At 42.4% G+C, this 15,818-nt stretch overlaps 1 protein-coding gene across 9 annotated transcripts in view; it reads left to right on the top strand.

The window, feature by feature from the left end:
- Positions 1-2,262: 2,262 nt before the first annotated feature.
- The window catches only part of KLHL32 (kelch like family member 32), a 209,316-nt gene continuing 195,760 nt past the window's right edge, over positions 2,263-15,818 (top strand). For 6 of the 9 annotated variants that reach the window (XM_070450085.1, XM_070450089.1, XM_070450086.1 and 3 more), the window contains exon 1: positions 2,263-2,624. The gene's annotated coding sequence lies outside the window, so the exon portion shown is untranslated. Of the gene's footprint in view, positions 2,625-10,069; positions 10,152-15,818 lie in introns of all 9 variants that reach the window. The other 3 variants (XM_070450088.1, XM_070450082.1, XM_070450083.1) reach the window with 2 other exon arrangements.

The raw sequence follows: 15,818 nt of genomic DNA, 5'->3' as shown, positions 1-15,818 counted from the left end.
CGCTCAAGGGAGAAACAGTGCCTAAAATCTATTTGCTCTGGTAACAGAGTATATTGGAAAACACACTGGCATTGACTTTTTACGGCTGTTTAACAAAATGCCAAGTCTTATTTCAGAGAAATAAAAGACTTTTTATTTTATTTTATTTTATTTCAGAGAAATAAAAGACTTTTTAAATTTAAAAAACTGTTCTTTAAATCAGTCTAAAGGAGGCATTTAGGAGAAAATTGCCCTCTCTGAACTAAATATTTTAATAGACAATTTAATATATATTTTCTTCTTTAAACTTCAATATCTATGCATCAACAATATTTACTGAACCCCTAATATATGACAGGCATTCTGCTAGCTTATAGGAATACAATGATGAACAAGGCAGACTAGGCTTGAGCAGTAAGAAACCCTTCTATAGTTGCACAGATGGTGAGTTGGTGACATATTTTTCTCTGTAAATAGTTATATTCTTTGCTTTTCTATCTTTTTTTTTTTTAAATAAATGGCTTCCATTTATTCCAGTGAAGGACAGGGAAGCCTGGAAGGCTGCAGTCCATGGGGTTGCAAAGAGTCAGACTCGATTTAGCAACCTAGTGACTGAACAATTCTACAAACAAACAGATAATCTAATCATTATACTATAGATGAGTTTAAATTTTAAGCATGTTCAAAATACTTTATTAATGTTAAGGGAGTGTTGTGCTTATTGACACTAAGTCATTGTCAGTATTTTGGGTTCGATTTGAACTTCTGGTATAAAATAACACTTCATGGAAAATATAAAACTGCTTACGAAAAATTCTAGAAAATGACACCGCATCTACTGTTTGTAATCAGTTTGTCATTCTCCCTCTGCCCTTCTTGGTGTCCAGGACTGCTAGACAAGTAGGCCTGAGGATCTGAAGTCCAAATTTCAAGACAAATGCAATGAAGCAAGCACTGAATGGCCAGAGGCTACAAGGGAGTGAGCATGGGGCAGCCTTAGAAAACCTGTGGATTTAAAGTGAAAAAAACTTGCTGAAAGATTGATTTGAGACTAGTAGGAATGTTAGGGACACCTCAAATAGATCAGGGCACTGTTCCCTAGCCCAACAGTGGAAAAACCTGCAAGTGAAGAGACTCAACTGTGAAATTCCATCTTCCTAAAAGTTAAATCCTGATCTTCTACAAAACACAGTTTACTTCCATTTAGAGTTTCATTTCACTGTTACATGCATGCATGGTTAAATCGCTCCAGTCGATTCTGATTCTTTGTGATTGGATAGGCTGTAGCCCTCCAGGCTCCTCTGTTCTTGGGGATTCTCCAGGCAAGAATACTGGAGTGGGATGCCATGCCCTCCTCCAGGGGATCTTCCCAACCCAGAGGTCAAACCTGTGTTTCTGACATCTCCTGTATTGGCAAGCAGGTTCTTTACCAGTAGCACCTCCTGGGAAGTCCCATTTCACTGTTAACTGGCTGCATAATTCCACACTGGATGAAATTTTTTCAATTCCAAAGTGTAACACGTAATATTTTACCTATCAAAATCATTCACTTTGCTTCTAAGCATGCCTTATACAAAAATGACATGAATGGCCCACAAGTGACACCAGAGTGGGCCAGGCGCGGAACTTAATGGTGGCATTATGGGGATGCTGTTTGTTTACAGGTTTGATGCTGGGTTAGCTGCAACCAAATAGTCGCTCATTCCTCAAGTTCACGGCTTCCACAGAACCCTGGGATCCCCTGTCATTTAAGGTTACTGGAAAGCCCTTTTCGACACCACCATAAAGTGTATTATTCTAAGGAGGGCCGAGGTGTAGGCCCTGCAAAGCGGCCACTAGGAAACGGGAAATTTGAACTTTACAAGTTAGTTGGGTCGGGGGAGGGGAGCAGAGGGCCAGAGCTCGCGATCACCCCAAGTTGGGGTCACGGGATGTGTTCCCACAGGTCGCTCTCCAGCCCTCGGAGGCAGTCTGGGAGCAGGCAGGCTGGCTCACAGTGTCTCGGTCGTCGCAGGAGGAAAGGCTGCTGAAACTGCAGGCGGTCCAAGCGCCCCAGCAGTGAGCAGCGCCGGTGCCAGACAGCAGGAAAGGTGCTGCGCGGGGGAGGCGGACTTCCGGGGAGAGCGGGCGCGCGCGGGCTCGCCTTAGCAGGGGCCGGGGGTGCGCGGCGTGCGCGCCTCCGGGGCGGCGAGGCTGGGGGCGGGGCGCGGCGCGCGTGCTCGCGGGGGGGGGCGGGGCGAGCGTGCGCGCTGGCGCGTCCGAGGCGCGAGGGGGCGGAGCCGCTTCTCAGTCGGAGCCGCGCGGGTCCGCGGGGGTGCGTTCCCAGCCTGAAGCTGTCGCCTAGCGCGGAGCGAGCCGGACGCGCCAGCCGCAGGGCTGGCTGCTGCCTTTATTTACTGGGAAACACCGTTTCCCCGCGGGAGAGTCGGGGAGCGCGCAGACACACACACACACGCTGGCACACACGTTCACGGATACACATACGCACACACACACACGCTAGCGCGCTCGTTCCTCACAACTGCATCCCCAAACCGGCAGAGAGAAGCTGCCGCGGTTTCTCCTAACCTCGGTATCGGGCATCGTGGGGCGACGCACGACCATTGTGCATCGGCGAGAGCCAGGTGCCTACGCTGCCGCCTCGGGTACGTAACCCCGCAGACAGCTCGCCCTCTCTCCTCGTTACCTGTTCGGAGTTGGTCCTTCAGACCGGTGGGAGAGGGTGGGAGTCTGCTTGTGAGCCAGCGGGGGCGAGATCAGAGTTGAAATTTCAGGGGTCAGCAGCCCATGCAGCTTCTAGCAGCGTCTTCTAGCGGGAGCAGTTACTACTCCCGGTTACTTATTCTGCCCACCCCTTAGAGTTGCTGTCCCTTTTTTCCCTTCCTCCTAGCCCAAGATGTACTTGGCTCCTTGGTTGCCAAGGAAACTTGCTTAAACATCAGCCTTGGGGCGTCTGTTGAAAGAACTGGTTTTCTTAAATAATTCTGTTATTTACTTTGATTTTTTTTTTTTTTGAACAAAACGTACACTGAGGACCATGTGGTAATTTGACACTCGTTAATCTGTATTCAGGCGAAGGGTTCATTCAACTTCAGGAAAAGCGGTAATTGCCCTGTATGAAGTGCTTTAAAAAGGATTCGTCAGAGGGATTTTTCAGCGGATTGTGTCTTAAATCATAAATTACTCCCATTATGGTGATCTTATAAAGAAAACTGATTCCAATTAAAATCCCTTCTTCTCCCATTATATGTTGCAGTTCAGTCAAGTGTGATTGTGTGATTGTCTTAACATTAAAAAGCAGTAAATGAATTAATTGTGGTTCCTCACCAAGGACGATCTTCTGTTGTAAAATGATCAGAACAGGAATGCATATGTGAATTCTTAATGTAGGGAGATAGCGTTCATAACATACATCTTTGCTACCATTTCTGTATTTATGGTATCACTCTTTAAGTGCAGTTTTCTGCTCCTCTGCTCTTTTTCTGAGAAGATTCTGTTTTCTTTTAAAACTCTCATTATTTTTCTCTTGGTGATTAGCAGTCTTTTTTTGTTGGGGTATAGTTGCTTTGCAGTGTTGTGGTTCTGCTATACGGCGAAGTGCCTCAGCTATGTGTATACATATATCTCCTCTTATTGGCTTCTGACATACATCTATAGTAGATAGATATAGATATAAAATGTGTGCCCTGGCTTAATATACCAGATTCTAAGGGTTTAGAGCTTATATGAACATATAGAGAGGAAAGAAGCCCAGAAAAGCTTTGAAGATCCTTTGGGGTTTTTTTTTCAAATGGACTGGATCCTTTCCTGGAGCACTGCGTGAGGCCCAATGAAGAGGTTTGTCTCACAGGAACCCCTAATAACTGGGCTGTGAGTTTTACCTTGAGGCCTTAGGAGCCTAATGTGAACTTATAACACAGCACTCGGAGAGATTAGCAGTCCAGTAGTTAAACTCTGCACTGATTTCATGCCTTCATTACAAACAGAAATGACCACTGGCATTCAACAGTTCATTTTGTTTTCCTTTGATATTTGTTCATCTTTTCTCTCTCCAATTAAATGAGGCCAGGAAATGCATCAGATTATTTTTATTTAGATTTTAACCTGTGTTATAGAGTGTAATAATAAGAGAAAGAAAAGAAACAGGAATGACTGAGGTAGGTAGAGGGAATTTGTGCAACTGACGGGGACTGAGAAATGAATAATGATGACAAACATTTTAAAATTCCAGATTATAAAGTATTTTTTGTGCATTTCTATTTTAATCCCCATGACAACCTTGTAGGGTCACGGAATTATATTCGATTTAAAGCTGAGGGACCTAGGCTCAGAGCTTGCTGAAGGTCACAGAGCTAGTGAATGGGAAAGCCCTTTTTGGATCCAGGCTCTTTGCCTTTAAGAAAATCCTGTGTCTGCTTGTCCAGTGTGTGCAGGTGTCTAGCAGGTAAGGTAAGGCCAAGTAGGGGCACATGGGTGAGGGGGTGTGGACTGTGACCTCTGGAACCTGAGTGCCCCTCTAAATGGGGCAGCTCTCACTGGCCTGTTACTGGTTGCCACACTGGCTCTAAAACGTTCTTGTTTTTTCAAGAAAAAAAGTAACTTCCATATTTTTTTTTTTTTTTGAAGTGTCTTTAATTTAAAAGGCCTTCCCTGGTGGCTTAAACAGTAAAGAATCTGCCTGTAATGCAGGAGACCCAGGTTGGATTCCTGGGTTGGGACGATCCCCTGGAGAAGGAAATGGCTACTCACTCCAGTGTTCTTGCCTGGAGGACTTCAGGGACAAGGAACCTGGTTGTAAAGAGTCGGACGTGTCTGAGTGACTCACACTTAATTTAAAAAACTGTAAGGACCGCTTTAAAAATATATCTGGGCCACAAGTGGCCTGGGGCCTACTGGTTTGCTATCCATATCTACTGAAGTCTCACTCAATTTAAAACTGTTTTTCTGTAATAGAATACTAATGTAAACAAATACACCCATTATTATGAGAGTGACTAAGAGTTTCCTGATTTTGATATTAAAGTCTCTAGCAAAGTTGCTCAACATCCAATAAACACATCCAAGTTTGTCTCTGAGGGTTCCTTGGTCTCTTATACCTCAGAGAAAATGGAAGAGCATGAAGTGCTCCGGAAGAAGAATTTTTGAATATGCTGAAACAAAATCATTTATAGTTTAAAATATTTCATGCTCCTCATTTAATTTATTCTGCATACAGAACGAGTCGGTCGGTTACCTGTCGTTGTAGGAAGAGGTAGAGTGAAAAGTTGAACAGAAAAAAGAAGAGCATCCTGAACCTTTCAGTGAAAAGTTCCTTTTAAGGATTTAGGTAATTAGTTAGCTAAAACCTACCACAAAATATTGCAAGATTCCAAAGGAACAAATGTAAATGGAAACTCAAAAGAGACATTTGATTTTAGGACCCTGGCAGAGAAAATGCTGTTTACTCCTTAACTAATCTTATAATGAAACAAATATTTTTGAGAGGCTGCCGCTTTCTGATATGTCTGCTACAAGTACAGAGATGTCCGTAGATTTCATCAAGGCAGACCTGGTCGTCAGAAAGGAGTGGTAGTTTATTTCCATCGTTTCTTTCGTGGATCCAAATAAGGTCTCATTAAAAAAGAAAAAGCCAGCCTTTGGACAGTAGCTTCTGCTAGTTCTGTCATTCTAAAATTACTCTCTTGAAGGAGGCTTTAGTGATAAATAAGTGAATTTCAGCTTTCAGTTCTTGAAAGTGTGTGGCACATGGGGTAAAGAGTCAGGCAGATGTCAGTCAGTACTAATAAAGTCCTGGCTGGGTGCTGTGGAGATAACACCTCTGCCCTTGAAGATTCAAAGCAAACAAGCCCCAGCAGCTTTTACTTTTCTAGTCCCTTCTGCATGCAAGCTGCTTTCCATGTTGTCTTCATAAGACCCCATAAAGCGAGCATGCTATTTCTGTTTGACCGCTGAACAGGATTTTTTGAAGTTAAATTGGACCAATGAAAGAAAACTCGAAACCTCAACAACACTCCTCACTTGACACCCACACTTTTCTGCCAGTTTCCTAATGGGTGTTATGGATATGCACATAATTGTGATTTTGAGGCAGTTGTGTGTTAAATGCTATGACAGAGATACAGAATTCCACAGAAACACAGATATGAGAAAAATCTTAAAAATATTCTGATTCTGGAGGTCAGGTAAGTCCTGTGTAGAAGGAGAATTAGTGCCGGACCTTGATGGCTTTGTGGGTCTGATTATAGTAAATGAAGATCCCTTTAGCTGTCAAGAGATGGAGGTTCTGCCAGACAATCATTTGGAATTGTGCATTGAGAGGATAATGTACATGATCTCTGATACTGCTGAGCTCATCCTTGTAGCTGAAGGGATGATGCAGGATGTAGGCAGAGATATTGTCTCCAGCTGGAATGCAGCAGGAAGAAAGAACTGGGGATACAGAGAGGGGGTGGGGGAAGTCGGGTTGGTGAACAAGACCACGAGGGTAGTTGTAGACAGAGAGAGAATCCAGAGAGTGTAGTCCTGATTGTTCGAAAAGAGTGAGCCTAAGGCAAAGGATGAATCAAGTATTATGGTCTCTGTACAGAGTCTGGTACGTGGCAGATACCAGTTAACTACAGTGGTGTGACTGTATTCTTAACATCCAACAGCTGGCACATAATTTCATCTCATATCATCACTTTTCTGTGCAAAAGAGCATTTATAAATATTTTGTTGTTCAGTCACTCAGTTATGTCCAACTCTTTGTAGCCTCATGGGCTGCAGCACGCCAGGCTTCCCTGTCCTTCATCATCTCCCAGAGCTTGCTCAAACTCATGTCCATTGAGTCGGTGGGTGATGCCATCCAACCATCTTGTCCTCTGTCATCCCCTTCCCCTCCTGCCTTCAGTCCTTCCCAGCATCAGAGTCTTTTCGAATGAGTCAGCTCTTTGCTTTGGATGGCCAAAGTACTGGAGCTTCAGCTTCAGCATCTGTTCTTCCAATGAATATTCAGGGCTGATTTCCTTTAGGATTGACTGTTTTGATCTCCTTGCAGTCCAAGGGACTCTCCAAGAGTCTTCTCCAACACCACAGTTCAAAAGCATCAATTCTTCAATGCTCAGCCTTCTTTATGGTCCAGTTCTCACATCCATACATGACTACTGGAAAAAACATAGCTTTGACTAGACAGACCTTTGTTGGCAAAGTTATAGATATTTTATATAAATGTGATTAGAATGGACAAATATTTGAATTTTTAAAAATGGCAAAGAGAATGTGAAAATCAGATGAGAAAAGAGCATTTATTAGTGTAAATATCAGTATAAACATCATAGGCTTGGAGGTTAGAGAGTCTCTTGCAAATAAGAGATTTTAATGTTAGGTACGTCTTTGATGAGAGAGTCTCTTGCAAATAAAGATTTTAATGTTAGGTACGTCTTTGACTTCATCATCCCTCATCTCATATCTGTGGGATAAGTGAGGAGAAATGTATGGTGTGTTGGCTGTTTGGAAGTCTGTACTCACACTCAGAGAGAAGCCTTTAGTGACAGATAAATGTACTCTGTTCTTGATCCTGTTTGGCTCAACTTTTTGTTACTTGAGTGGAAATATGAAAAAAATGTGACAAGGGAAAGTTAGATTTGAATTCAAGTGCTCGATCTGGAGTGACTGGGCGGGAGAACTGTTCGATGCTGGGCACAGAGTAACAGGGTGAAATCAGATAGAAAACGTGACGTAGCCAGCCAGAGTCCAGCGCTGAGGACATTCGGCTTGTCAGGAGTTCGCTTTGAAGTTGGAGGGATTTTAATTCCAGTTGAGTGCAATGTAAGCCAATGTGACGATTTGTTCTTCACAGATATATTTGGCAAGTAATGGAAAATATTATGAACAGGTGATGTTAGGAGCCCTTCTTTCAGGCTTCAGTAGAGTGCTGACTCAGTAGTTGGGGCACACACCGGCTTAGCTGCACCGTGGCATGTGGTATCTTCCAGGACCAGGGACTCAACCCACATCCCCTGCATTGGCACCAGGAGAGTCTCCTGCCTTCTTATTAAATGGAGCTTTTGGTGACGGTGGAGACAGACCTGGTTTTGTCTCTGTGTCAGGCAGAGCCTTACTCGCCCTTCCGTCCTTCTATGCCTGATTTGTGTTATTTGAGAATTTCTTCCAGTTTGGAGAGTAGAACTTGAGAATTTATCCCAGAATACCTTCTTGTTGGGAATTAATAGTTGAAATTAATTTTGTTCACTTATTCCCTGGTTCTGTACTTCTGATAGGGTCCTTCATGCTCATACCTACTTGCCAAGATCTTTACCTAGGAGGGAGAAGAAGCACTCAGCTTTCTTTGTCTTTGTTTTGTCTTATTTCACATGCACGTTGTGATGCATTAATGCATTTAGCTTAACTTGGTTTAGACATATGGTGCTGTAAATCTCGGTAAGATTTTAAAAAGAACTATGTATAAAAAAATAACAGTTTTGCAAACCTGACTTGGAGTCAGATTAGTTCTGCATATGGTGAAAGCCCGGAAAGCTGTGAATTTGCCTAACGACGTTTTGCAGGGTTGGAATTACTGACTGATAAGATGATTTTTAAATGAAGAAGGAAAATCTTTGGCAGTTTTCATCGACTCTTGACTTACTCCTACATGTTTATTTGAGGTATAATATATTCTGCTTTCTATGCCAGATGAGCTAGTTCCAGTTACTTAGAAGCAGGACGTGCCTGTAAGCCCTCTACTCCCCAGCACAGCCTGTCTGGCTTACAGGATATTGTTCCAGCAAGTAGTCCTATCCAGAGTGATTGCTTCAGTGGGAACACAGTCACTGCTAATGGGACAGACGCCAAGAGCAGTAGAGGAGGCATTTTGCAATTGTTTTTATGATCTGAGTTCTGGTGCTTCATTTTAAATCATTATTTAGAAATCTTATCATTTATAAATTTTAGTTCTTCCAGTTCTTGTGCATTGTCTGTACAAAGTAGCATGACATAGCCTTGGAGCCTGGATTCAAATGCTCAACCTGACACTTCTTGGCTCTGTGATCTTGGTGCTGGCTCTGGATTGAGCTCTATATCTATCTCTCCTCAATCTCATTTTCCTCATCTGTAAAATGGGAACTGTATTACGCTGATGACAGGACTATTCTGAGACTAAATAAGATATGTGTAGTAAACATCTAGCACAATGCCTGGTGCATAATAAAATTCTCAGTACTCACTAATTCCTTCCCTTTGTCTCCCCTTTCCCGCCTACCTTTTCCTTCTCAACATGAGGGTAGAATTCACTTAAATTTTATATTCTATTAGTATATAAAAGGCTTCCCTGATAGCTCAGTTGGTAAAGAATCTGTCTGCAATGCAGGAGACCTGGGTTCGATCCCTGGGTTGGAAAGATCCCCTGGAGAAGGGAAAGGCTACCCGCTCCAATATTCTGGCCTGGAGAATTCCATGGACTGTATAGTCCATGGGGTCGCAAAGAGTCAGACATGACTGAGCGACTTTCACAGTATATAAAAGTCTTAATCAGCCTTAAGAGAGGAGCAGCCTCTTTTTGTGTATTGGAGTTTGAGTGAGCAGGGGACTGCTTAGGTGGGCTCCCCTGGGGAGAGGAATGTGTATGTTTGAATTCTGTCTGTCAGAGGCTTTGGCAAGCCTCCCCTCTCTTTTCCGCTGTTCCTGGAGCCACAGGGAAGAGGAGGGAGGGTCAGTTTTCCCCACGGAGGCAGCTGGCTGGGGCTTTATTTTAGGGTCTCTTCAGGGGGCCCCCTCTGTGGAAGCACAGAGCTGCCTCTTGTGTCCTTTGTGGATTAGTAAAAGCAGCACCTAGTACCTGGTGGGTCCAGACCTCTTAGCATTTCTGTGGGGTCAAGTTCTTGCTGCCAACATCTTTCTATTCAACCTGGGGTTTCCCTTCATGCTGAATTATGTAAATTTTATGAAAAGGTCAAGAGCTCCCCAGGCTCAAAGAAAAAACTCCTCAAATTCACTTTCAAGTCAGATAGGATTAAAAGTTTTCCTGAAGAGAATACTTTCTAAAAGTTAAATCTATTTTTTTTTTCCTTTTTCCCTCTGTACCATTTTCTGTCCTCTCTCCCCTGCCCCCGCCAAGCAAGTCTCGTCTTCACAGATGGCAGAGTGATCTCCCTCCTGTTTTGGATATCATGAGATTCTCTGATAACCTAGAAGCGCAGGTGAGGTTAATGTGTCCTGAATTTTTTTGAGGTTATGCCCCAGCTCACAGGCCTGAGGTAACTCAGGAGGCAATGGGGACTACTGGCAGCCTACCATACTGGTGACTTTTGTCGTATTAATAACAAAAAATATTTATAGAACAGTACCCACTCCAGTGTTCTTGCCTGGAGAATCCCAGGGTCGGGGGAGCCTGGTGGGCTGCCGTCTATGGGGTCGCACAGAGTCGGACACGACTGAAGTGACTTAGCAGCAGCAACAGGAGCAGTAATTTTAGGAAACTGTATACCCCGTGGACTCCGTGGACATGAATTGGAGCAAACTTTGGGAGGTGGTCAATGACAGGGAAGCCTGGTGTGCTGCAGTCCATGGGATCGCAGAGAGTCAGTTATGACCTAGCGACTGAGCAACAAAATACCAAGCTAAGATCTGTTTTTATCATACAGTGAATTACAGAGCGTTTCATTTACAGAGAAGACTGTTTCCCGTGCTACATGTGTCATTTGAGAAACAAGCACGTTTAAGAAACCCATACGTATATGCATGCATACATGTATGTATTTATTTCAGTGTTTATTTAAATGTGTTGCAATTTAATAATTCAAATGTATGTTTAGTAGTTAGTAAGTAACATCAGTTTAGATACCTAAAATAAGGGCTTAGGGAATTTGTTCATGCTGAATTTGTGATCGTTTGTCAAGGACAGAATATCCTTTACCTATGTCTTTACTCTCTAAGAAGCCAGAAGAGAACATAGTAAAATTTTTAAAAAGATTCAGTATGTAGTAGATATTAATTACAGTGAAGTGCAAATTCCAGGATGAAAAATATGGTAAAATAGCCAAGATGGTATCAGTACCAGACCTTGTGTTTGCATCCAATCCAGATACTAACAGAGTTCTAAAATCATATTGCTAAGGAGAAAGAGCCTTTAAATATGAGCATATTCTTAACCACATCCCAAGTGACAGCTGTGCTTATTATTTTAGAGATTTATGTTCATAATTGAGGTAGATATCCAAATGGAAGAGATTTATTTTGATAGAGTCTCTCATTGACTTGCATCCTCATCTGTTCTGTCTGACATTCCCTGAAAGAGACTTTAAAAAAAAAAAAAAAAGGATGCTGTTTTTGTGATAGGCAGTAGTGTAGGTATAATCCAGTAACCCCTCAACAGCAAAGATTCACTAGTCTTTCTCAGACTGATGTCTTTGAGCTGATATGGCTGATTGATTGTTTTTTGTTTTTTTTTTTTTAAGAATACAGAGCCTAAAGAATTATGGAATGAAGGTTTTGGTTTTTCCTTCTATGGAAACATTAATTAACTACAGTCTGATTTAATTTGGGCACAGCTTATCGTCTTTAGCTTTAGGTCAAAGCTGTTCATCATTTCCTGAAGGTATTTCATATCATCTAGAGATAGGGCTTCCCAGTTGATCAAATATCATTTGAGAAACTCAGGCACAGCCCTTAGTGTGCCTGAGCATTTCTACACAGCATTTAACTTGACGTTTTACTGAAACTCTATGATTTGTGAATGTGTCATCCATAGGGTTTTATGGTTAAAATTTTCTTAACTTGTCTTATGTCACAGAGTTGTCAACTTCTTATTTCTGTTTCATGTTATTCTATGAATATTGCTCTCCAGAAGTTTGTAGTTGAATTATAGTCATTGCATATTATTAATTGCTTTAAAATGGAATATTGATGTATTTAATGCATGTAACTGCCAAGGGGTTTGTAGATGTGGGTGGAACTCTTTGACCAGCACCTTCTGTCTTTGTGGCTGAACATCTGGTAAGCATGGAATTGGGACAAGAGGAGCCAGTACGTGGTTCAACTACATAGTAGCATCAGCCATGTGTATTGCCTTTGTAAATGAGGACATACATTGCCCTTGGACCTAATGGGGCATGAAATTCCCAGATCCCCTCAATATGTGCCTTGCTTACTGTGTTCTTCTTTTCAGACACTCTATTCTTAGAGTTCTTCTACTTCCTCTGTGTTGACCCCGTTTTGGAAAATATCAATATTCTGTGATTGCTTCAGAATTTTGTTGCTGTCATTCTTTGCTCATGTGCAAACTTGCAGTGCCTCAATCTGCAGCTATTGGCATACTGTTCCTTTTGTTTATTTTTGTGTTGATTGATGAAGAGACAGAGGCAAGGATGAAAGAGGACCTCTTGTATCTCAGCATTAAGTGAGCCCATTAAGTGGGTTAGGCAGTAACCAGTGAGGACCAAGATATTTAAGAAGCCCAGCTATCACTGACTCAAGAACTTTTTTAGCTCTCTTCTCTTCTTATCTGGAACCTCATGGTTGACCTCAGGGCTGGGAGTGGAATGAGAGTTTCAGGAGAGGGTTTTTCTAGATGGTGGCAAAGCACCCATCAGTATCTTAGCCAGCAAAGAGAATCTCATTAAGAACCAGCCATATTTCCCTCCCAGGCCAGCTCCCAGGCTTTCTGAGGGCAGTGCCAGTATTGATAAGGCCTCTTCTTAAGCCTGCTTTTACCTGTGGTTGCTTGGGTCTCGGGGCAGAACTGAAAAATCCTTCACTGATCATATTTCTGCACATGAGGGGAGGCACATCGAGGTGGATCAGGAGAGCAGTGGCGCTTGGAGTCAGAGTGTTCTTGTTCCCGGCTCTGCCAGGGGAGCTCTGTGCCCGACTCTCCTTCTTTATAAACTGGGATAATAGAATCATGAGAACAAAATTGGATATGTTTTTTAAAAGCTCTGTTTATAAAAAAAAAGAGCTGTATTATTAGCTTGTTTGGCTGTTCTGGAACCTTGCTTTAGAAAATCATGCTTGATCACTGATGTTCTGCAAGTAAGTCCAGCCCTAACGTTGCAACCAGGCTGATCCTCAGAAGGACCTGAAGTTGTTTTAAAAATACAGATTCCTGGAATCTCTATATTTTTTGTGTTGGAATCTGTATTGGTTGCTGAGCCCCAGTGTATTAGGACACCTTTCCTGAGTGATTCTCATGGTGGGCCTGATCCCAGAGCTGCAGGTCAAGAGCAGAGGGACCTGGTCACACTCTGCTCCTATTCCTCGCTCCCAAGGACCCACCGGGTCCCCTGGATCTGGGCCTCAGTTTTCTTTTCATTCGTACTTAACAAAAAATAACACAGCAAATAAGTCCTGAGTCACAATGCTCTCTGGATCCTCAGTCGGCGTTTAAACATTGTAGGCAGTTCTTTACTAAACAAGTGCCCTGGATGAGAGTTGTAATGTGTGATTAACATCTCCACTGCTGAAAGAGAACTTAGGATTTTCCACTCAGATTTGTGTACAACTAAATCAGGTGAATTGCTGCAGAGAGCGTCTTTGTAAATATCCTCATTGCAGTATTACCCAACATTGAAATAGTTTGATTGATTTAAAAATGGACATTTCTTTGTGTGTGCTTAGTCGCTTAGTCATGTCCTACCCTTCGTGACTGCATGGACTGCAGCCCACCAGGCTCCTCTGTCCATGAGCTTCTCCAGGCACTCAGATACTGGAGTGGGTTGCCATTCTCTTCTCCAGGGGATCTTTCCAATCCAGGGATCAAACCCGGGTCTCCTGCATTGCAGACAGATTCTTGAGACCCGGTTTTGATCCCTGGGTTGGGAAGATCCCCTGAAGAAGGGAATGGCAACCCGCTTCATTCTTACCTGGAGAGTCCCATGGGCCGAGGAGCCTGCTGGGCTTCAGTCCATGGGGTCACGAAGAGTTGGACATGACTATGTGACTAACACTCCTCCCTTTTAAGGGATCAGACTGGATGTTTCTGCACAAGATGAAATGAGATGCTTTTTATTTTATAACTTTTTAGATTTAGAGCATTGATGGTGATTACATGACATTATATAAGCCAAATGGGGAATACGATTTCCACAGGGGATGAAATCCTATGAGTCATTGATTAACAGTAGTGAACTGTGACAGAATAGTGTAGATCTTTACAGCAGGATTTTGGAAGCAAAGAAACCATAATTTTGAATTGTTGTTTGCTGTTTGGTTTAGGGATAGTTTAGAAGGTGTTTTGCAAGGTTTTTTTTTATATATAGGTTTTAAAATTTAATATTCTATTCTTAGAAACTGGCTGAAAAAGTGTGACTGTGTGTATGCATTTTTTATGTCTAAGGGGAATTTCATGAGTGTCTTAATTATCATCATCTTAAAGCATCAAAATACTTGAATATCAGGCATTTTGAGGACACATGCAACTATTAAGCACCAGCACATATATAAGGAGAAAAGGAAGCCTTGTTATGAGACATTTATGAAATTATACATGATTTTGATCAGAGAAAATGATCAGAGTTTTGAATGGTGAGCATGTTGCCTATTTATAATATTAAGAGAAGTCATTTTAAGGCATGTGAGTATATGAAAGAAGGGCAGATAGCTTATATTTATTTGTCTGTGATCAGTCTAATCATTATTATGGCTGCTGTGGTGGTTTCTCTATTGAGTTAGGTACAAACCAGCTTAATCCCTTTTGCAGGATTATTTTTGAGTTGAAGGAAAAGTCTTTTGACCTAAAGAATGACCATTTTAGAATTGGAATTGTTTTGTTGAGTTACCTTTTCCTCCCTGGATAATGAGATGAAATGGTATGTTTAGAGCTTTACCAAATTGGAGTTAGGGTATACGCTTTCTTCTGCCTTTTGTGTCAAGGACAGGAGAGGCAGAGAGAAGGGTGAAGTTAACTGTACAATTGTATTTACCATCAGTTGGTTTTTAAGGCTGCAGCTTCATTAGGTGGTTAGCACTTGGCTGTTCTGCCAAAAGCATCTTTTTGGCCATCTGTGCCAAATTAGAGGAAGTAATGGCCTTGGGCACAGCTGCTGAGTCTACTGTGTATTTCTAACTCATTCATTAATGATAATCACGTGGAGAAGTGTGGTGGCCAAATGTTTAGAATAAATCGAGGGAACCAAATACACACATAGAAATTTAGAGGTGCAAGAAAGAGAAACCTGTGTTTTACATCGTGAGATGGAAGTGGCTGTCATTTAAATCTGCAGTGAGGCATCTCATGTTTTCTACCTTCACCTCCTTATGGTAGCTTTCTTCTGGTGGTTTGGTGGTTTAGTTGCTAAGTTGTGTCCGACTTTTGTGACCCTGTAGACTGTAGCCTGTCAGGCTTCTCTGTCTGTGGGATTCTCCAGGCAAGAATACTGGAGTGGGTTGCCATTCCTTTCTCCGAAGGATCTTCCCGACCCAGGGATCGAACCCCGGTCTCCTGCCTCACAGGAAGAGTCTTTACCATCTGGGGCACTAAGGAAGCTTTCTTCTAAGGAGAAATAACTACAGGAGAGACTGACCGTGATTTTCAGCACTTCTTTGTGATGCTTCGTGGATTTTGCTCTGAAGTGGATATTTTTATAGGAGGTGAAGCTCATTAATATATCTCAGAATTCATTGGTTGGGCCTTTCCTCCGCTCAGCAGCTCTATTAAGGAGAAGCACTGAGGGATGAGTGACTGGCATTGTGTGGCTGCTCTTCTTTTGTTGGTTCACTTGGACCAGCAGCAGGACCTTTCCAGGCAGGGTAAGTCTGATGTCATTAGAAGCATCATTGAGGAGTTGTAAGGAAATAAGCTATTCAGCAGTCCTAAGGGTAAAAAGAAGGCCAAGAATCAGGATTTTAAATAGACATTTCTAAATTTTGCG

This window comes from Odocoileus virginianus, chromosome 19 (assembly GCF_023699985.2).
Source record: "Odocoileus virginianus isolate 20LAN1187 ecotype Illinois chromosome 19, Ovbor_1.2, whole genome shotgun sequence".
Classification (NCBI taxonomy): domain Eukaryota; kingdom Metazoa; phylum Chordata; class Mammalia; order Artiodactyla; family Cervidae; genus Odocoileus; species Odocoileus virginianus.
Note: the sequence above shows the minus strand (reverse complement) of the source record. Positions and strands in the feature narration are given on the sequence as shown.